The sequence below is a fragment of the Natrix helvetica genome (assembly GCF_964273705.1).
Source record: "Natrix helvetica genome assembly, chromosome: 1".
Classification (NCBI taxonomy): Eukaryota; Metazoa; Chordata; class Lepidosauria; order Squamata; family Natricidae; genus Natrix; species Natrix helvetica.
Genome location: NC_138548.1, coordinates 353,647,624 through 353,662,882, shown reverse-complemented (window position 1 = coordinate 353,662,882; position 15,259 = coordinate 353,647,624). Strand labels below are relative to the sequence as shown.

Below are 15,259 nucleotides of genomic sequence, written 5' to 3'. Positions count from 1 at the left end.
CAGTCAGAATTCCAACCTGATGATACACCAGAGAACTCACACTGGAAAAAAGACGTATCAGTGTCTGGATTGTGGGAAAAGTTTCCAGCACAATTATAAGTTTGTGATTCACCAAAGGACACACACAGGAGAGAAGCCATATGAGTGTCTGGATTGTGGGAAAAGTTTCCAGCAGAATTCTAAGCTTGTGATGCACCAGAGGACTCATACAGGAGAGAAACCATATCAGTGTCTGGATTGTGGGAAAAGTTTCCAGCAGAATTCTAAATTTGTGATACATAAGAGGACACACACAGGAGAGAAACCATATGAGTGCCCGGATTGTGGGACAAGGTTCAGTCATAATTCGAACCTGGTGATACACCTGAGGACTCACACTGGAGAAAAACCATATGAGTGCCCAGATTGTGGGAAAAGGTTCAGCCTTAATTCGAACCTGGTGATACACCATAGAACTCACACTGGAGAAAAACCATATGAGTGCCCGGATTGTGGGAAAAGTTTCAAGCAGAATTCTAAGCTTGTGATACACCAGAGGACTCACACAGGAGAGAAACCATGTAAGTGTCCAGAATGTGGGAAGGGTTTCAATTGGAATTCCGAGTTGGAAGTACACCAGAGGACTCACACAGGAGAAAAACCATATGAGTGTCCAGAATGTGGGAAAGGCTTCAGTTGTAAGTTTGAACTGGGGAAGCACCAGAAGACTCACTCTGGAAAGAAACCATACGAGTGTCTTGAATGCGGGAAAAGTTTCAGTCAGAATTCCAATTTGGTGATACACCAAAGAACACACACAGGAGAAAAACCATATCAGTGTCTTGATTGTGGGAAAGGTTTCAGTCAGAATTCCCACCTGGTCATACACCAGAGGACTCACACAGGAGAAAAACCATATGAGTGTTCAAAATGTGGGAAAGGTTTCAGTTGCAAGTCTGACCTAGGGAAGCACTGGAAGACTCACACGGGAGATAAACCATACGAGTGTCTTGACTGTGGGAAAAGTTTCAGTCGGAATTCCCATTTGATGAGACACTGGAGGACTCACACAGGAGAGAAACCTTAGCAATGTCCCGATCGTGGGAAATATTTCAGTTATAGTCTAGCCTTACAAAGTATGTAACGTTACACATAGTGGCATAATTATTCAAATGCCAGATTGCAGACACTTTTGATACAAAGTTCACACAACTTTTTAAGGCAAGGTGTTTCAATGGTTGATTGTTTCGACTGTCTTAAAAATTCTGCTCATTTCAAGTTTGAATCTTTCCTTGATCAATTTTCACCAGGGTGGATTTGATTTAAATCAAGTTGATTTAAATCAATAGTAAAAAGGCTTGATTAAATCAACTCGATTTAAATCGTAATTTTAAAGAGCCGCTGTCATCTCTGTCCCACAGCAGCTTCTCCTCTCACCCGCTGTTGACTCACTGACAGTCCCAGTATTGTAGAATATACAGCCTCATGCTACATAACTAAGCTCCCTTTCATGCTGAATAAACTAAATTATTAATGTAACTTCAATTAAAAAAAAACTTTTAGATAGATTTTTACTCCAAAAGCGTTTTATTAAAATAAATGTGATAAAAATAAAAACACTGATTTAAATGGAAAAAAAAATCCAATTTAAATTATATGTATGTATGTATGTATGTATGTATGTATGTATGTATGTATGTATGTATATGTGTTACAACCCCTGGTATGCCTAAATATGGGAGGAAGGTCACTACTCCCTCTTTCTGTCCTTCGGCTTATCACAGAAGACCATGCAGGCAGAAAACCATATTTTTATTTTTAATGTTGCCTTTTTTAAAAAAAATATTTGTGTTGTATTTGTACACTTTATTTATTTATCAGTACAAATACAACACAAATATATATATATGTTCAAATCCCAGTAAGGATATGGCTAGCTGATGAGAGCTAATTAGCTCGAAATAGATCTATACTAGTCTCCCTTTATTTATTTATCAGTACAAATACAACACACACACACACACACACACACATATATATGTATTTAAAAAATTTAAAATTGATTTTTATCCACATCCTGGTGTGGCCCCATAGTTTCCTCTCTGGCTTTCGGGTGCTTTTGAAAATTGTTTGCCCCCACTCTGTTTGTGACAGCCTCTCATATATTGGCAGAATGCTATCATGTCACACCTAGTTCTTGCCTTCCCTAGACTAGCCAGGCCAAATTCTTGCAACTGTTCTTCAGACGTTTTAGCCTACAAGACTTTCGTCTCGTCTTCCTTTCTTCCTTTTTCTTTCCTTTCTCTAATCTCATCTGAGCTTCCTTTCTCGGACCCAGTCTGATCGTTCCTTTTCAGAGAGTCAGAGGGGAACGGCCATTCTTGGTCTAGAGAAAGCAAGTTTGGAGCTCTGTTAGGTATGTTTGCCTCCTTGACTTATTTCTACGCGTAACACATGTATTTCTACAGGTATGTATGTACGTATATTCCACAATAGTATAGGGCAGTGTTTCTCAACCTTGGCAACTTGAAGATGCCCGGACTTTAACTCCCAGAGTCCCCCAGCCAGCGAATGCTGGCTGGGGAATTCTGGGAGTTGAAGTCCGGACATCTTCAAGTTGCCAAGGTTGAAAAACACTGGTATAGGGCATTGATTGCTAACTTTTTGCCATTGCGTGCCAAAAGTGGGGGGCGGGGCAGGGGGGGCATGTCGTGTACAGTCATGTCCACAGCCAGAATGCTTTGTGCACACTCCCACGCACATGTGTGCGCACTCCCTGTGCACACACCGCCCCGCCCCCCAGTTTTGGCCCACGATGGACCCATTTTTCACTCTTCCCAGCCTCCAGAGGCTTTCTAGGAGCCTGGGGAGGGTGAAAACTGCCTCCCCCACCCCCCAGAGTCCCTCCTGAGGCTCTTCGCTGTCTCCCGGGCTGCGCTGGGGGCAAGCTGAGCAGCCTGCTCTTTGAAGTGGCAGCTCTGGCTGATGGGCTTGGCCCTGGGCTCTTGCTCCCTCTGCCCGGGAGATGGAGCCCAGGGAGGAAGATAATAGCTATTAACGGATCCAGCGCCTTCCACTTACACCCGCAGCTGCCACACCCGCCGCTCCCTGCCGCCTTCGGAGGCAACAGAGGCATCTACTCCTCTTGATGGGGTGGCCGTGCTGGCCCGCTCCGGGCCCCAAGCCTTGCGACCACCCTGTCCAGCCAAGCGCGGCTGACCTGCGAGGGCACCTTTAGGCTTGTGACTTTCTCGGCACCGCTGCTCGCGTGTCCTGGGCCAAAGCCTTGTGACACACACACACACACACCCGCAGGACCAAGTGGAGCTCTTCTGCGAGGGCCCCTTTAGGCTTGTGGCTTTCTTGGCGCCACTGCAAACCAAGCAGGGACAGCACCCCTTGATGCCCAGCACCTTCCACCCACAACAGCTGTGCCCAGCACACTCTGCCGCCTTTGGAAGCAAGAGCTCATCTTGGTGGGGTGGCCATGCTGGCCCGCTCTGGGCCCCAAGCCTCGTTGCTGCTGCAGGTAGAAGGCGATGGGCACTGGAGTGCGCCGTCCCTGCCCAGTTTGCAGTGGCGCTGAGAAAGCCGCAAGCCTAAAGGCGCCTTCACTCCAGCGTGCAAGCCGAGATCTCCTCGCCCACTTGGCGGGGACCCGATGGGCGCCAACCGCCCCAAAGGAACCCCTCGACCTGCTCTTCCAAAAGCCAGGTGGGGCATGAAGGCGCTGCAGACTTCCACTGCACCATAATGGGAAACCGTGACCCCCTACTTAAGCAGGCAACCCCTGGGAGCGTAGCAGTGGGTGGGGGCAGAAAGCCCGACTTGCAAGTCCAAGAGATGCGCATACGTGAAGATGCCAGCTCATTTTTCTTGCCGGCTGACCGGAGCTGAAAAGTGCTTTGTCTTCACTTTGTTACCCACCTCCTGGAGAGCCACGCTCATGCTGGCGATCTGGAGGGCAGGGGGAACTGGCTGCTGCCTCCTAGCTTGGAAGCAGGCCGGGGGTGAGCCTGGCAGGGGCAATGGCAATAGTGGAGTCCTGCACTCATGGAGGCCAAAGTTAGCGTGCTCCCGTCCGCGCCCACCACCTCTTCCGTCTCAGGCCAGCGGACTCAGCTTCATCCTAGGCTGCGGGGAGAGCCCCCCGCGTGCTGCAGAGGGGGGCCAGCCTTCGCCCGCGTGATAAAGCAGCCCTTGCCACCAAGGGTGAAGGGGAGTGCCACAACAAGCGAAGGACACACTGGCAATCTCCCTGCCCGCGTTCAAGCCAGCCTGCCTTTTTTTTTCCCACATGGGCTCTCTGGTCTCTGCCAAGACTGGTTTCTTTCCTGCCCTCCTGCAGGGTCTATCCGCACCCAGAGGGGGCCGGGGGTTGCTGTCACCCTCGGGCAACAGTTCCACCTCCTTCCCTCCTCAAGCCTGGCAAGCAAGCCTGTTCCTCCCGCCAGATCCACCCAAGGAAGGAGGGAGAGAGCCGGGCTCAAGCGAGCTACCTCTCCACGAGCTACAAGAAGTAGTTAAGGGCCAGAGACTGCGATGCTCCCCAGCGCAAGCGAGAAAATAAAGATCCTTTTCTCAGGCGGTGTGGGGTAGAGTTTAAGGCTAACCCAGAAGGGATGGTGGCCTAGTGCTTGCTGCTTCTACTGGCTATGGGAGAGGGACCTTGGCTGAGTAGGGCTTCCGGTTTGCACGTTGGGTTGTTTTTTGTCCACTGGACACTTCAGGGAAGCCTCCGGAGGCCGAAAATGAAAGCCGAAGTCAGCTGGCCAGTGCGTGTATGCATGCTGGAGCTGACAGGGCAGCGCCTCGCCTGTCCTGACAAATGGCTCCATGTCCCACCTGTGGCACGAGTGCCATAGGTTCTCCATCATAGGCATAGGGTCTCCTGTTTGAGCAGGGGGCTGGACTAGAAGACCTCCAAGATCCCTTCCAACTCTATTGTTCTGTTCTGTATTTTTGATTAGAATGAAAATGTATATGGCAGCCCAACTAATGGTGATTCTGCATGGCTTACAGCAATAATACCTTAATACAAAATTAAATAAACTCTTCATATTGCAAAATGCAAAACCTCCACATTTAACATGTACTGTGTTTTTCGGAGTATAAGATGCACTTCCCCTCCTTAAAAGAGGGAGAAAATTTTGGTGTTTCTTTTTCACCAAATGAAGTCCTGCCCACCTGCTGGCCCCCACCCTTTGGCCTCTTCCTCCTAGCAATTTTCCTCTTTGCAGCAAACAACAAACAGCTTGTGATTAGCAGCTGATGGTCAGATGGATTGGCCTCCCACCCATCAGCTGTTTCAAGCTGAAGGGATTTCCATTGCCTATTGCTGCCTCCGGACGCCCCGTTTTCCACCCATTGTAATCCCCGCCGCCCGGAACAGGCGGAAAATGGGGTACACAGAGGTCGGAAATGGGATGTGTGGAGGCAGCAATAGGCTATGTCAATCCCTGCAACCTGAAACAGTTGATTGTCAAGAGACCGATCCAACTGACAATCAACTGCTTCTGCTAATCAGGCTGTGCTAAAATTGAAACTGAAACACTTTTCTGCAAGGAGGCAGAGGTAGATTTTTTCCCCCTTATGCCAATCAGGCTAAACTGAAACTGAAACAGGCTGTTGGCTGTTTGCTGCAAGGAGGCAAATTGCTGGGAGGCAGAGGCAGATTTTTTTTCCTTCCCCCACCCCAAAATTAGGTGCATCTTATACTCTGAAAGTTACGGTACTTTCCCTGAAAATGCAGCACACTTCTATCAAGGTTGATGGTCTTTGGATAGTCTGGGGATTGCAAAAAGGTGAATCTTCCTTTTGTTCAAATTAGAAGTCAACCAGACCCTCTGGCCTTACTAACTGAATTCATGCTTGGTGCTATTCCTTCTCCAAACTGGTAATCTTTCTCCTTGAAAGGAGTTAAATTGGAGAAGTTAACTGCAGGATTAGCGGCAAATAAATGTGGTAATTAAATGTGTAGAGTTCCTCAAGCAACCTGCACAAGAACAGCCCAAGGGCGGCAGTTTTGGGGAATCATCTCTTTTTCCTCTCATTGATTTAAAATATTCACGTAGTCATCCATGTTATAACAAACACTAGCCATCTCCCAATGAATAATTAACTTAAAAACCATATTAAAACCAAATACGTATGAACAACAAACAGATACCAATCAACTGATCACATGACCCCAGGAGACTGCAACGGTCACAATTGCCAAGCGTCCCTACTTTGATCATGTGACCATGGGGATGCTGTAAGGGTGGTAAGTGTGAAAAACGGTCATAAGTCACCTTTTCAGTGCTGTCTAACTTCAAATGGTCACTAAATGAAATATGTCCACGACTACCGGCACGTAATTGGGTATTGTAGTATGGATGGCTTGTCCTAAGGCACTGATGGCTAACCTTTTTTGGCTCGCATGCCAAAAACGGGGGGAGCACAGGGGAGTCGTGCATGGGTGTGTCACACCCATAATGCTATGCACATGACCCCAGCGTGCATGTGTGGGGTACCCCCGTGCATACACGGATGTGACCAGTGCTCCGCCCGCTTTTGGCATGCTTTTTTTGCCCTCCCCAAGCTCCAAAGAGTTTCTAGGAGCCTGGGGAGAGCGAAAACAGCCTCCCACTCCCACCCCCAGAGGCCCTCTGGAGGCTTCAAGAGCCTCCCATGAAGCCTCCGGAGTGCAAAAAACTGGCCCTACAGACAAACTGGAGGTCACTTCTGGTTTACTCATAAGCCCATTTTTTGCCCTCCAGAGCCTTCAGGGAAGCCTCCTGAAGGCTTCTGAATGCCCCGGAGGGCGAAAAACGGCCGTATGAACAAACCGGAATTCTATTCCCAAACTACCACTTTGCCCGTAGGGCCGGGTTTTCGTGCTCTGGAGGCTTCAAGAAAGCCTCTGTAGGGCAAAAAACGACTTCAAAAAAGGCCAAAGTCAGCTGACCAGTGTGCGCATGCGTGCAGGAGCTGACAGAGCAACGCCTCGCGTTCCCTAATAAATGGCTCCGCGTGCCACCTGTGGCATGCATGTGATAGGTTTGCCATCACGGTCCTAGGGGTTCACAATCAGCATCAAAAGCCTTGAGCACTGAGGCACTGTAAATTGCAGGGGTCAAAATTCGGCCCCTCTTCTACACACATGGATAGAACCGGGGATAGAAGCAGAAGTAGAACCACAGTAATAAAGTTCCTCCCATTTCCTGTCTCCAAAGCCTGTCCAGGAGGATGTCATGGTCATTGTTATTGACACTAGATGGAAGGTCTAGGAAGGACATAACGACTGTATCCCTTCTATCTCAAACCCTCCCAACAGTCCATGAGAATTGTAACCAATGCAGTTTTGGTGATGTGCCCCGGCCTGAAGCCAGACTGAGAAGGGCCCAGTGTCTTCCCTCCTGCACAGCCCTTTCTCCGGGTGGCAAAGTCAGAGCTGGAAGCAGAGGTTGAGTTGAAGTCCCAGGCTGCCAACCTTTCATTGTCCTCTTCAGCTGAACTTATAAATGTTCTTAATCTGCAGCAATGCCCTGAACTGCTCTGCCAGGAAAACCTCTCATGATTTTCTTAAGCATTACAAACTGCTGTTGAAGGCATAAAGCCAGTCAGGATGCTAACTATCCAGAAGGGAGGTTTCCAGCAGTTATCCTGCACACTCCTCTAACCTCTCAGAGGAAAAAGTGGCTGGAACCAAGGGAGGTGCACTTTCTCTTTTCCTATTTGCACGTCATTTCTAGCCCCCCACCCACCCCCAAAAGGGAGCTTTCCTTTGGTTTAATTGCCGTTTCTGGCAAAAAAAAGCTTCGGGCTCAGCTCCAGGGACAATGGATGCCCTCTTTGGGGACCTGAAAGAAAGGTTTTGGGGATGGAGCCTCGGGGAGAAAAGCTTTCGATGAGCTTAACGGGAGTCGAATAAGACTTGATGGTCCGCACAAGGAAGCACCGAATCAATGAGAACATCTTCAAACGCCTTAGGGTACAACGAGCATGTTCTTCCGCCTTATATAGGTAGATGGCGCGCTACAGAGAGGCAACAGTCGGTACAGCGGCGACTGAGCTATTCTAGGAAAGGATTCATTCATTTATGGATGCCCTCTCCGGGGACCTGAAAGAAACGTTTTGGGGATGGATCCTCTGGGAGAAAAGCTATCGATGAGCTCCATGGGAGAACGAGCATGTTTTTCCGCCATATGTCGCTAGAGGGCGCACTACGGAGAAGCAACACTCGCTACAGCGGCGACTGAGCTATTGTAGGGAAGGCTGAGATTGAACGGGTTGAAACGATAGAGCTAGAGAGGATGTAGAGAGACGGAGAAGCGAAGGCCAGAGGAACTTCCTCTTCCGGCTCACCCACTGGAGGATAATGGCGTCAGCGGAGCCTCTTGTGCTCCTTGGAGGGTCGAAGCGGCTCCCGGGAGGTGAGTGGAGGGAAGGTCGGAGGAGAAGCCGGGAGAAAGTCCGGCCCTTTGGCTTCCTCCACGGCTTAAGAAGCAGCGAAGGGGCAATGATGAAACATTTGGGCTGCTGCTGCATATTCTTTCCCATCCCAAATTTTATTCCTCTGGGGCTGCTCTATTTAAAACCTTCTGCCTGTGATTTTCTGCTGGGAGATTTAAAAACAACATTTATTTCATTTCTCTAACGCCCATTTTAAACACCAGCTTTCACCTACCTGTTGATTTCTTGTGGTTTTTAGTGACATCTGGTTTTCCTGGCAAGCGAGGAGCTTCATGGGCAAAACAGACGCTTTATATCTTAAATAAGAGTTGGGCACCCTAATCTCAACAAATACCTCCCCAAAATGCTGGATATGTGAATCAATACATGGAACATACTACCACTTATGGTGGACTGTGAGGAGGCTAAAATTTTTTGGAAAAGGATCAAAAAGTGGCAGGTGTTCAAATGGAATGGAAAGTTTTTTTTATTAGGAATAATGACTGCAAAATATAAAAAAGAAATTCAGTATTTAATATTACATATAATTACGGCGGCGAGGATTGCCTTTGCCCAGAAATGGAAAAACAAATTAATTCCAAGCGAAGATGAAATAATAAGAAAGGTTATGGACTGTGCTGAAATGGACAAATTAATAAAAGAAATCCAGGGAAAAGAAGAAACAGATTACCAGATATGGGATAAATTGTATAGGTGGATGGAGGAAAGAAACAAGGATCAAGGAAGGAAATCAATAAAGCCCAAAAATAGTAGTTAAGGAGAATTAACACATATATACATATCCAAGTGGTTTAAACTTACTAGAGGTAATCAGCCAGTATAGCAGACAGAGGAGTAAGATAAAAGGGTTAAGAATGGTGAAATGCAAATGAAATATAATAGAAGGGGAAACAATATAAGGTGAGTGATATCGATTGGCAATTGCTATTAGAAAGAACAGGAAGCTCCTGTTCGTATTGTATTGTGGAAATGTGGTGTACGTCTAAGTTTTGTGTGTGTGTACTTTACATTTGTAAATAATTTTTTTTTAAAAAAAGTTGGGTACCTTTTCATCTATTAGTGTCTCCTCCCCACCCTTTATACACTTAGATCAAACAATTTGAGCAAATACATTTTGGACACCAAGATACGCATAGATACATACACATGTGTGCAGGCATATGAGCACAGAAATACACACTTATAGATGTATTTACTCAAATCAAAAATTTAAGTGGAGTAGTATACCATACATCTGCTTGAAGAGGCAATTGGACTAGAAGACCTCCTAGGTCCCTTTCAACTCTATTCTGATTGACTGATAGATTGAAAAAAAGACTTTTATAAAGGTGTCAATATTTGAACTTGGATCTTTTTAGGGTTCTGTATGCCAAATCAATCATAATTAATATCAGAGGTTAAAATAGAATTTTAGTGTTTGTTTTTCCATGCTAATATATGGGATGGGGTGTTGTGTTTTCTTTTGCTGCTTTCATATGTCCTGCAGCCATTTTTTAAACAATAATGAAACTAACCCCTTTATATTAATCTTACAGAGAGAGAGGATGCCAAGAAGAGCACTCTGGACAACACAGAATGAGAAGCAGCATTAAAGTGCAAAATAAACCATCATTCAAAGTATTTTCCAATTCCTCTGGAAAGTTTAAAAACTCTTCTTCCTCAGCAGATGAGAGACGAGGGGAAAAATAACAAGAACAACATTTTCAACTGAAAAAAATAGAGCACATGGAACTGGAAAAAAAATAAAATGAGAAATCAAGGAGGATAATATTTAAATAAAGAAAAAGTGAGGAACAACTTGAAGTCAGTAGGAAGAAAAAGGTTCTATGTATAGCCAAAATTGGCAGGCATTAATGAAAGCCCTTCAGTAAGGAAAGAACGATTGAACCAAACAACCACCAGGCAAGAGGTCAGAAATATTTTTCCCCACCTCAAGAATTTAGAAATATCAGCGTTGGGAAAAAAACAACCCCAGACTGCCTAATGTGGGACAAATACAGTTTGCAGATCTCGTCTGATCCTGCGCAACAGGATCCATCCAGTGAAAAGCCAAACGAATGTCTGGAGTGTGGCAAAAGCTTTTCTCGGAAAAGCTTCCTCATGATTCATGAAAGAACCCATACTGGAGAGAAGCTCTACCAGTGCTCCCATTGTGGCAAAAGATTTAGCATTCATTCCAATCTGGTGAGACACAACAGGATTCATACAGGAGAAAAACCCTATGAGTGCTTGGATTGTGGGAAAAGTTTCCGTTGGAATTCCAACCTGGTGGCCCACCAGATGACACACACAGGAGAGAAACCATATAAATGTCCTTTTTGTGGGAAATGTTTCATTCGGAATTCCCACCTGGTGATACACCAGAGAACTCACACAGGAGAAAAACCATTTCAGTGCCCGGATTGTGGGAAAAGTTTCCGTGAAAGTTCCCACCTGGTGAAACACCAGAGAATTCACACAGGAGAAAAACCATTTCAGTGCCCGGATTGTGGGAAAAGTTTCCGTGAAAATTGCCACCTGGTGGAACATCAGACCACACACACAGGAGAGAAACCGTATAAATGTCCTGTTTGTGGGAAAAGTTTCCTTCGGAATTCCCACCTGGTGATACACCAGAGAATTCACACAGGAGAAAAACCATATCAGTGCCTGGATTGTGGGAAATGTTTCAGTCAGAGTTCCTACCTAGTGAACCACAAGAGGACTCACACTGGGGAGAAACTCTTTGAATGTCCTATTTGTGGGAAGAGTTTCAGTCAAAATTCCCACCTGGTGGAACACCAGACGACACACACAGGAGAAAAACCATATGAGTGCCTGGATTGTGGAAAACGTTTCATTCAGAGTTCCTACCTAGTAAAACACCAAAGGATTCACACAGGAGAAAAACCGTATGAATGCCTGGATTGTGGGGAAAGTTTCCGTTGGAATTCCCAGCTGGTGGAACATCAGACAACACACACAGGAGAGAAACCATATCAATGTCCTGTTTGTGGGAAAAGTTTCATTCGGAATTCCCACCTGGTGATACACCAGAGAATTCACACAGGAGAAAAACCATATCAGTGTCCGGATTGTGGGAAAAGTTTCCATGAAAATTCCCAGCTGGTGGAACATCAGACGACACACACAGGAGAAAAACCATATAAATGTCCTATTTGTGAGAAAAGTTTCATTCGGAATTCCCACCTGGTGATACACCAGAGAACCCACACAGGAGAAAAACCATTTCAATGTCTGATTTGTGGGAAAAGTTTCCGTTGGAATTCTAACCTGGTGGTACACCACAGGACACACACAGGAGAGAAACCGTATAAATGTAGTGATTGTGGAAAAGGTTTCAATCAGAGTTCTAAGCTTGTGAGACACCAGAGAACACACACAGGAGTAAAACCATTTCAATGTCTGGATTGTGGGAAAAGTTTCAGTCAGAATTCCAATCTAATGATACACCAAAGAACTCACACTGGAAAAAAGACATATCAGTGTCTGGATTGTGGGAAAAGTTTCCAGCAGAATTCTAGGTTTATGATGCACCAGAGGACTCACACGGGAGAGAAGCCATATGAGTGTCTAGATTGTGGAAAAAGTTTCCAGCAGAATTCTAAGCTTGTGATGCATCAGAGAACTCACACGGGAGAGAAACCATATCAGTGTCTGGATTGTGGGAAAGGTTTCAATTGGAATTCCGAGTTGGAAGTACACCGGAGGACTCACACAGGAGAAAAACCATATGAGTGTCCAGATTGTGGGAAAGATTTCAGTGTTAGGTCTAGCCTTATAAATCATGTAAGGTTACACACAGGGGAGAAACCATATGAGTGTCCAGATTGTGGGAAAGATTTCAGTCATAATTCAAACCTATTGATACACCGGAGGACTCACACTGGAGAAAAACCATATGAGTGCCCGGATTGTGGGAAAAGTTTCCAGCAGAATTCTAAGCTTGTGATACACCAGAGGATTCACACAGGAGAGAAACCATATAAGTGTCAAGATTGTGGGAAAGGTTTCAATTGGAATTCCCAGTTGGAAGTACATCAGAGGACACACACAAGGGAGAAACCATTCAAGTGTCCCAGTTGTGAGAAAGATTTCAGTAGTCGGTCTAGCCTTATAAATCATGTAAGGTTACACACGGGGGATAAACCATTCAAGTGTTCAGATTGTGGGAAGTGTTTCACACAAAAGTCCTCTCTTATCACACACAAGAAATTCCATATGAAGCAAAATTTGATGTCTGTAGAGGAATCTTGAATTTCATTTCTCTTCTCCCTTTGGAAGCCCAGTTGAGAAATGAACCATTTTATTTCTTGCCTTATTCTTTTTAGTCAAACATGTCTTGGTGTCAAACATGAGGGAGGAGATCTACTCTTCCTTTCTCTGGAATTGTGTGGTGGTTCCTTTTCCCTGTGTCGAGGGAAATTGCCATGCTGGGCCAGAGAAAAAGCTATTAGATCTCTATTAGGTATATTTGCTACCTTGAGGTATTTCTACATCTAATTAAGGTGGGATATAAATATGTATGTATGTATGTATATGTATTTTTATTAAGAATTTGTGTATTGCAGCCCAACACAATTTGACTCCACACGTCTTACAGCAATAAAATACAGAAACCAATCAACCCCATATATAGCAAATAGCAAAAAGCCTTCACATCTGGCATACTCCCACACCATTACATTCCCCACCATCATTCCCTACCAGACTGAAAAGGGCCCAGTGTCTCTCTCCTCCTGCACAGCCCTTTCTCCAGGTGGCAAAGTCAGAGCTGCAAGTAGAAGGTGAGTTGTAGTCCCAAGCTGCCAACCTTTCATTGCCCTCTTCAGTTGCAGTTAGAAAAGATCTGAATCTATAGTAGCAATGCCTTGAACTCCTCCGCCAGGATAACCTCCCATGACTTAACTGCTGGTAAAGGCATAAAGCCATCCAGGATGGGAATTGTCCAGAAGGGGGGAAATTACTCTTCCAGCCCTCTCTTGAGCTTGGAAAGAATATGGGTGGTTCTTGGGTTGCAACAGCAATTAGTTCTAGTGCTGTCAACCCTGAAGCCATTTTGGAAACTCTACATGGCTGCCCCAGCAAGGCTGCTTGGAGCTGTGGGAACGGGAGGGGGGAATAGAGATAGCTGGGGATCTGTAGCCAAAATAAAATTAACTCTCCTGGGAACCAAGGATGTTCTCGCCAGGTGCTCGGAAGGCGTGGACTGAAACCAGCTGGAGTTGGGACTGTGACCTGGTTGGACCATGTGATGGATACGTGAACTGGGGGGGGGAAGAACTTTGATTTTTAATTTGGGTGGGGAAAACCTCGGGACCTTCAGAGTCGGGTTTTCACCAGATGTGCCAATATGACATGCCTAATAAATCTGGACTTTGAGGAGCAGTTTGGCCTCGGAGTTTTGATTGCGTTGGGTCTGTTACTTCGAACCCTGACAAGAGCTGCTTTATCAGGAGGCAACTGGACTTTCTGGCTTGTCTTTGAAGACGTTTCGCTTCTCATCCAAGAAGCTTCTTCAGGTCTGACTGGATGGTGGGGGATGGAAGGATTCCTAGGCCTTGCAGACAGCTGGCCATTTGCATTCATTCGGAGAGTCTTTGAGGCCACCTGGAGGTTTATCTGTGTTCTCTGGGACACCTGAGCAGTGAAAATGGGTGTAGGGACTTCGTGATTGCAGGATGTTTTCTTTCCTGTGTTCCTTCACTGTTCAAGACAGGCGCAGGCTGTTGGAGATAAGCCTCTGTTGTCCGCACCTCACGTTGAAACGAAATGCTTCTAATTTTTCTGGAAATCCATTGAAATCATGGTTGACTGAGAATCCACATATTGGTGCCAGGCTTTCCATTGCTAAGAAAGGATGGATATTGAAGATATTAATAGAGAGGTTTTGGGAAAAATTTAGGTGATAAATCAACTATATTCGGAGAATAAAGCAAGTATAGCCATAAATGATGGTGTTACACAGGTAATATCCTTCAGCCTGGAAACGAGAGAGGGTTGCCTTTATCCCTAGTTATATTTGCATTCTTGATGGAGGTTTGGGCAAATGCAATTAGAGAAGATTAATTGATTGATTGAGTTGGTGTACAGAAGAAAACTAAAATAAACTTATTTCCAGATTTAACATTTCAAAATCCTGTAGTTATTATAGAGGATATATTTACACCCGAATGAATTTGAGAAGTGTGGTGGATTTCAAATAAACTGGGGGAAATCAGAAATGTTATATAACCATAGTAAGGATGAAGTGGAGATATTGAAAGGGAAATATAAATTAAAATAGTAGATAGTATTAAATATCTAGGTATTGACATCCCAAAAAATATTCCAGAGTTAAAGAAAATAAATTATGAAAAGTTAAAGAAAGATAAAATAGATAAATATAAGAATGTAAAATTATCATGGTTTGGAAGAATTGCAATGATAAAAATAAAAGTTTTACCAAAAACAATTTTTTTGGGGGGCATGGTCCCAATTAAATTCTTGGATCAAGAGGTGTATTGAAATGGAGGTAAGAGAGCAAGAATAAGTAAAGCATTATGATATGAACCATTTTAAAAGGATGGGATGGGTCTTCCAAATATTATAAATTATTGGGTAGCTAATCAATTAGTCAGTTGTATCCTTCGCAGTGGGCAATGGTGGTAGCTGACACTGGTGCTGGAAGGTGAGGCTGTTGAGTGGGTGGCAAACTTGCATAGCAAGCATGACAGGTAGCTGGTGAACGTGGGCCTTTTCTTGGATGTGCTTCAGATCTAGTTTGAGGATGGTTCTTGCGCACAGCAGACGGAAGGAGACCTCCTAGCAGCAAAGGGGCCGG

The 15,259-nt window shown here is 45.2% G+C and overlaps 1 protein-coding gene and 1 long non-coding RNA gene across 5 annotated transcripts in view; one reads left to right on the top strand and one right to left on the bottom strand.

Annotated features, from left to right (window-relative positions):
• LOC309385192 (uncharacterized protein) overlaps positions 1-15,259 on the bottom strand; it is a 286,556-nt gene that overhangs the window by 187,517 nt on the left and 83,780 nt on the right. Inside the window, exon 3 of one of the 4 annotated variants that reach the window (XR_014174172.1) lies at positions 5,687-5,698. The exons of the other annotated variants lie outside the window; for them this stretch is intronic. The gene's annotated coding sequence lies outside the window, so the exon portion shown is untranslated. Of the gene's footprint in view, positions 1-5,686; positions 5,699-15,259 lie in introns of those variants that run through there. 4 annotated transcript variants of the gene reach the window in all.
• On the top strand, positions 8,228-13,692 carry LOC309385220. Its single transcript, XR_014174185.1, has 3 exons — positions 8,228-8,396; positions 9,972-12,109; positions 12,194-13,692. It is a non-coding gene; the product is annotated as an uncharacterized lncRNA (long non-coding RNA).